The 6,978-nt window shown below is 59.6% G+C and overlaps 1 long non-coding RNA gene across 1 annotated transcript in view; it reads right to left on the bottom strand.

Moving 5' to 3' along the window:
• Positions 1 to 5,025: 5,025 nt before the first annotated feature.
• Positions 5,026 to 6,978, bottom strand: part of LOC139437185 (uncharacterized) — a 72,715-nt gene continuing 70,762 nt past the window's right edge. The window contains exon 3 of the long non-coding RNA XR_011646956.1: positions 5,026 to 5,163. This is a non-coding gene — a long non-coding RNA (uncharacterized lncRNA). The remainder of the gene's footprint in view (positions 5,164 to 6,978) is intronic.

Below are 6,978 nucleotides of genomic sequence, written 5' to 3'. Positions count from 1 at the left end.
AGAACACAGTGAATGGACACAAAGAGCAGACGACTGGGGGGGCGGCGGGGAAGGGGAGAGAAATAAATAAAATAAATCTTTAAAAAAAAAAAGAAGGGGGAGAGGAGGGGGAGGAGGGGTGAGCAAGGAGAGGAAGGGAGGAGGGGGGAGGAGGAAGAGGAGGGGGAGGAGGGCGTACAGGAGCGGGGAGAGGAGGGGAGGGAAACAGGCGGTGGCTGTGCCTGGGCCCGGGTGTGTCCAGAACTACCACCTGCTGTTTAGAGCCGGCTGAGGGTTGGGTCCAGTGCCCAGAAGGGTGGTAGGTCCTCGCCCGGGTTGGGTCCCTGCAGCGGGGGTGAGTGAAGACCGGTGCCGTGCGCAGGCCTGGTGCTTAGGGGAGGACGTGCAGACACGGAGACAACGGCGGACAGGACGGCAGAGCCCAAAGCCTCGCTACAGACCACGGCGCCCAGTGTGCCAAGCCCGGAGCTGGGGGCAGCACTGAGGGCCCCCGTGTCTGCCCGGCTCCCCTCACCCCAGGGCCTCCGCCTCCAGGGTGTCGAGGGCCCTGAGCTGTTTTGGGCTTATGGCGCCCGAGGGGACCGAGCCCGCACCTGCGGCGGCTGCCCCCGCACCCCTGCCCCCGTGGGGGAGCGGAGATGCAGGGCGGTCAGAGCCGGCCCGAGCCCCCCAGGGGGGACGGAGGAGTTGCTGGGACTGGAACTCCATCTGCGCCACCCCCATGCGCGGGCTCGTGGCCACCACGATGCGCTGACCGGGCCGCACGGCAGCAGGTGGCCCAGGAGCTGGGGGTGGCGGCAGCTGCGAGGCCCGGATGGTGCTGGGGAAGCACAAGGGCCACCGTGTGTCCCCGGGACGCCCAGTAGGCGGCCCCCCCCAGCCAGTCGGGGCCTGGTCACCCGGAGGCTCCTAGAACTCTCCCGCCGGGGGCTGGCAGCACCCTCACCTGCAGGCAGGAGCTCCCGAGCCGGGCTTCCCCCCCGGACAGGACAGACCCTCGCGCTGCGGGGAGGGGCCCAATCCCCGGCGGGCTCTGTGGACGTGGGTGAATTGGTGGCCGTGGAATGCCTTTGGATGCAGCAGCCACGGTGGTGGCAGGCGCGTCCCTGGCCACCGGGAGCCGGCGCCCGCGCTGGGGGCCTGTGCATGGCCAAGCAGGAGCAGGGGTTGCCCTGAGGGGTGGGTGCCAGCGTGTGGATGGCCGGGGTGGGGTGGCGCTGGGTGCCGTGGCCAGGCTTCTCCAGCAGACGTCCTCATCGACAAGCGTGGGGCAGGCCGCCTCCGTGCCTCTGGGGACCCTCGCGCGGGGACTGACCTGTGCCCGTTGGGGGGGGGAGGGGGGGCAGGGAAACAGCGGCAGAACCCGAGCCCCTCGGCAGCTTCCCCAAAGCGTCCCCAAAGGAGAAAGCAGCAACTCCTGTCACCCCCTTCCTGACGGCTGCTGGGTGCCTGCTGACAGCCCCCCAGCTGGCCGTGGGGGGCGGAAGGGGCTCGAGGGAGTGGACTTGAACCTGACCACTGACCTCCGTGTGGCCAGGCGGGGGCATCTGGGGAAATCCAGGTCCTGGGAGGGGGTCAGATCGGAGGGACGAGGCCGCCGGACAATCCCTTTGGTGCGCCCGGCACAGCAGGTGCAGGGGGGGGACACGGCCTGCCGCAGAGGGGACACCGTGTAGGGAGGTGGGGGCATGCACAGGCGTGCGCGCCAGGCTGTACGAGCAGGTGCGGGCATGGAAGGGCGAGGCGGGAGTGGAAGAGCGAGGCGGGCAGTCCGTGCCCCGCTCTGGGTCGCGGTTTCCTGGTCTATGAAATGGGGGGGCGGCACTGACGACCGTGGGGTCATCATGAAATGGCAAATGTGCAGAATGCCTGGGACAGCAGGGTCGGGCATGCCTGGGCTCTCCGTGTGTTAAACGTGTGAAGCTGAGACGCACGAATGGAGCCTGGCACAGCGTGAGCGCACGGCGTCGCTTCACATGCCTTCCACCTGATGATGGGGAGCGCTGCTGCTGGAGCCCCGTTCTCGGCTCCCTGGGGGGCCCTCGGCCCTCAGGGACCCGTTTCTCTCTGCGTCTGGCTGCCTTCAGTCACCGTGCGCATGCGTGTGTGGGCACACACGTGTTCCCTGCCCAGGACCCGCCTGACCCCTAGGCTGAGGGTCCATCTCCATAGAAACCGGGTGGGGAGAGAAGGTGGTGTCGTCAAGCCCCATCTGACCCCCACTTGAAGACAAGAGAGCGAGTATGCGCGACCTGAAGGCGGAGGCCCCCAGAGCAGGCGGGCCCCCACTGACAGCACACTTTGAAATTCAAGTTCTCATAAAATTCAAGTTCTCGGACTCCCGGTATGGGCAGGGCCCCCAGCAGCCCCTCTACAACATTCCTAGACGATTTTCCACGTGGTCAGGCTTGAATGCCTCTCGGCACGGGGAACTCACTACTTTGTGAAATAGCCTGTACCACTGTCAAAGGGAAAATTGTGAGGAGAAACCCTGCTTCACCAAACCCTCATTTCTGGTACCTCCCAAGTATCTGGTACTAGCACTTGGAGAAATCAAAAAAAAAAAATTCTCTCTTCCCTCTACATGATGACGCTCCAAGTGCTGGACACAACAGCTCCTCCGGCCTCACTCGCCTCCTGGCCAGGCAGCCATGCCCGGCCCCATCCACACTGCCTTTCCTGGCGTGATTTCACGCCCTCTCGCCGTGTGGGTCCCACTTCAGCTGCCCCTCGTGTAGCCACATCCTCCTCAGTGTCCTGGGTCATGACGACCCCGTGGCCTGGCGCCGCCCCCTCCATCAGAACAGAGTTCACAGCCATCATTCTGTTTCTCCGGCAAGGTCACGCAGCCGCTCACCCTGAGCTCGGCTCAGCGAGGGTCAGCGGATGTTCCCACGGCTCAGGGTGACGGCAGCGGCCACCGCTGGCCCGCCGGCCAAGCACCTGCTGTGCACTCGGTCCTGCCGCACTCGCCTGCCCGCCCTCGCCTGCGCCTCGTCTACTCCAGCGCTCTGGGGCAGGCCCAGGAATCCATATTTTTACAGGGATTGGGGGTTGAATTGTGCCCCCCAAAAAGACATGCTCAAGTCCTAAGCCCCTGTCCAGAGAATGTGACCTTCTAAACAAACAGCGTCTTTGACAATGGGGTCACTTAGAACGCGGCCAAACCGGACGGGGTGGATCCGACGTCCCCAGACGTTGCTGTGAGGCCAATCTGGACACGGAGACAGGCGGGAAAGAGCTAACGTGGGGTGGAGGGGGGGGGACGGACGTGCTGCGGCGGGAGGCGCGGCGCCGGCCCACCCCGCAGGTGTCCAAGGAACACGGCCTGCCACGGCTCGCTTCCGGGTCTCTAGTCCCCGGTCTCTAGTCCACTGCCCAGGCCGTGGTGCTGCGTCACGGACAATGCGTTTCCCAAGTCACTTAGCAAGTCCCCAGTGCTGGGCCGGCGTGGAGGGCCACGGCTGGGTGGCGGCCGAGCGCCTTCCTGTGTCACCTGCTGGGACTCCAGGAGGGCTCCCAGGGCCCTCCCGCGGCCAGCCTGCCCTCAGCTCAGGCGGGAAAGTGCAGCCCCGAGTGGCTGGCGCCCGCTTTGGGAGGAGTCCTGGGGAGCAGAGCGGGGGCATGAGCCACCCCGACGTCCCCTCCACGCCCCTGGAGGCTTTAGGCAAAGCTGGCTCTTCTGGACACAAGCTGCTCCCACCCCCACTTTCTGTTCCCTTCAATGAACAGCAACAAAAACATGTTTCTGTGCCAAAGGTGGGGCCTGGAAGTTTCCCAGAGTCCTGTTTCCTGACGGGCCTAGGTACAAGCCACGAGGGCGCTCACCCTGGGCTCACGTATGTGCGAGTGCATGCATGTGCCCATGTGCCTATGTGCACGTGTCTGTGTGTGCATGGCTGTGCATGCACGTGTGCACGTGGCTGTGTGTCTGTGTGTGCGTGCCTGTGTCTGTGCACGTGTCTGCATGTGTGTGCATGTGCGCACGCACGTGCATCTGTGCGCACGCACGTGCATCTGTGCGCCCTTGTCTCTGTGTGCATGGCTGTGCATGTGTGTGCACATGCATGTGCATGTCTGTGTGTGCCTTTGCTGTGTGTGCATGCCTTGCATGTGCACATGTCTGTGCATGTGTCTGCATGTGTGTGCATGTGTGTCTGTGCGCGCGCCTGTGTCTGTGTGCATGGCTGCGCGTGTGTGTGCGTGCATGTGTGCGTTTGCATGTGTGCATGCCTGCGCGTGTGCAGTTCTCTGTGTTTCTGTGCATGTGTGTGTGCATGTGTGTCTGTGTGCGCCCGTGTCTATGTGCATGGCTGTGCGTGTGTGTGTGTGTGTGCATGCCTGCGCGTGCACACTTCTCTGTTTCTGTGCATGTGCATGTCTGTGCATGTGTCTGCATGTGTGCACAGCTTGGGGAACTGTGGGGAGAGTCGCGGAAATTCTTTCTGGTGGTCAGAAAGATAGAAAAATGGATGCGCGCTGCGTGCACGCGTGTGCACACACACGCACACCACAGCAGAGGGAAGCCCTTCTCGTCTTCCGCCTCTCGAGATGACCAGGCCGCACAGAACACGCCTGGACTTGGGAAGTTTGAGGCAGTCTGCCATGTCTCCAGGGGGTCTGTCCGGGACGGGAGGTGGGGGAGCGCTTCCCCAACACCCACTGTCCCCAGTCCCCACCCAGCCCCTCCTGTTTCCTCCTCTCTGCTCCTCTAGCCCTTGGGCTGCCTGCTCGGATCCCAGCCTCTGCACTTGGGCGTGAATCATTTCCTCCGTGGAAGGGTGGGTGTTTGCGCACGTGGGGACACATGCTGGAGGAATGGGGAAGAAAGGGCGGCTTCTTGGGGATTTTCCTGGAGAAACACAGAGGACTTGTTGCTAGAACAAGGCACTCTACCCCAACACACACGCACACCACTTCCTCTATCAGGGAAGGGAAAGCCCCAGCAAGCACGGCTCACTCAGGCCTTAAGAAGAGCCTTGGATATGTGGGTCAACTGAATACTTCTAAGAAGAAATTGCAAGGAAAATTTTTTAGTATTTCTAATGGAATGATAATGAAAACAGCATATCAAAATAAATAGGATGTGGGACATGGATGTAGCTCAGTGGCTGAGTGCCGGCCTCCCGTGTATGAGGTCCTGGGTTCAGTCCCTGGTACCTCCTGAAAAAAAAAAGAAAAAGAAATATGATGCAGCCAATGCAGTGCTTAGAGGGAAATGTAGAGCTTTAAATGCTTCTATTAGAAAAGAAGGTCTAAAATAAATGTTCCAAATAAGGTCATGAAGAAGCAAAAAAAATGTCACTCTATTGCGACTCCAAATCCCTCCTTCCCTGTGGCATTGCACGGAAGCTGCCCGCACTGCTCTCCCCTGAGCCAGAGGGAGATGAGGTGGCCCTCCGTCAGCAGAGGGACGCGGGAGCCCTGGCAGAGGACGGCGTGTCTCCTGGTTGCTGCTTCTCCTCCCCCGGGACAACTGGGGTGCTCGCTCTTCACTGAGGCTCTCGAGCACCACTGAGGCCCCCACCACAAGCCTGGGGCCCCCAGCACCCCAGCAAACTCCTCAGACACCCCGGGGGCAGTGCTGGGGGACCAGCTCCAACCGGCCCAGCCCTCTGGCCAGCTTCTCAACCACCTGACAGGCAGCTCCCACAGACCAACTCCACCCACACCCGCCGGCAAGACTTTGTTTTTGCCACCAGCAGGCTGTGGGTCTCTGGGACAGCCACACCTGCTCCATCCTAGTCTGAGGCGCAGCCTTGGCTGGGCGAGAGGATGCCTCAAGCCCTTGGTTTCTTTCTCACATACTTCCCCTTAGCCCCAGATACAGCCGCTGCTTTCTTGAATTTGCTATTCCTATATTCCGGGGTCCTCTCGGGCCCCTTTTCATAGTTTGTCTCCTTTCACCACTTAATAATTCTTTCTATTACAAAGAGCTGCTCAAATTTGGGTGTGGTTTCTGTTTCCTGACTGCTGCACCAAAGTAGAGCAGAGGAAGCAGTAAAGATAAGGGCTGAAAGGAGTGAAATGGAAGACAGAAAAAGAAAGCCAGGAGCTGGCTCTTTCAAAAGATCTGCCAATATATTAGGCTTCCTTGTTGAAGAAGTTTTGGACCACAGAGAGGTTCAACTATGGCAGGGGAGAACACTGGTGTGGGGTGTTATTGATGGGGGGCACATGAGTGGGGAGGAGTTCTCCAGGGCATGTATATAGGGAACATAAAAATGTTCTGATACAATGTTGGGTATTTTTTATAGTAGTTACAGTTACGAATGTCAACTGAGGGAGTGCTGAGTTCCTATCCAGGGGAGCTCTGTCACATTCCCCAATGGAACAACAATAATCCCCCAAGCGCAACGGCAAAGACCAACAGGGAAGGATGGTCCAATAATGAGCCCTTGATACTGATGGCTATCCTTACGAGCCTGTGTACCAGAAATATGAACTAGGCCTAGAGCTGCAGGGTGCCTGTTACCTCCTGAGAGCCTCTATCTTGCTCAAATGTGGCCACTCTTTAAATCAAACTCAGCATGTAAATGCATTACCTTCCCCCCACCATGGGACATGACTCTTGGGAATGAACCTGCCTGGCACCGAGGGATTACTACCAATCACTAACTGGTGATGCAACTAGAAAGAGACCTTGAATAAAAGGGTCAACTCAGACCAGCAGAATATCTCAGCCTACATGTTGGATCAAGTGTTAAAAACTGCTCTTTGACCTTGAGTAAAAGGGGGAAATGGCAAAGACAAATGAGTTGATATGGCTAAGAGTCTTCCAAAAAGAGTCGGGAGGTTATCAGAGGGGTCACGCTTATGCACACTTCAGCAGGACCCCAGAGAGAGCCAAAATAGGTACAACCCTAGGTACTGGTTCTCCTGAAGGCTACAGAGAGCCACAGTGTATATGGTCATGGCAGATGGATTTGGAGCTCTTTGCCATGTCAGAGGGCCTTACTTTGGAATTTGTGCTCCTGA

This window comes from Dasypus novemcinctus, chromosome 21 (assembly GCF_030445035.2).
Source record: "Dasypus novemcinctus isolate mDasNov1 chromosome 21, mDasNov1.1.hap2, whole genome shotgun sequence".
NCBI lineage: Eukaryota > Metazoa > Chordata > Mammalia > Cingulata > Dasypodidae > Dasypus > Dasypus novemcinctus.
Note: the sequence above shows the minus strand (reverse complement) of the source record. Positions and strands in the feature narration are given on the sequence as shown.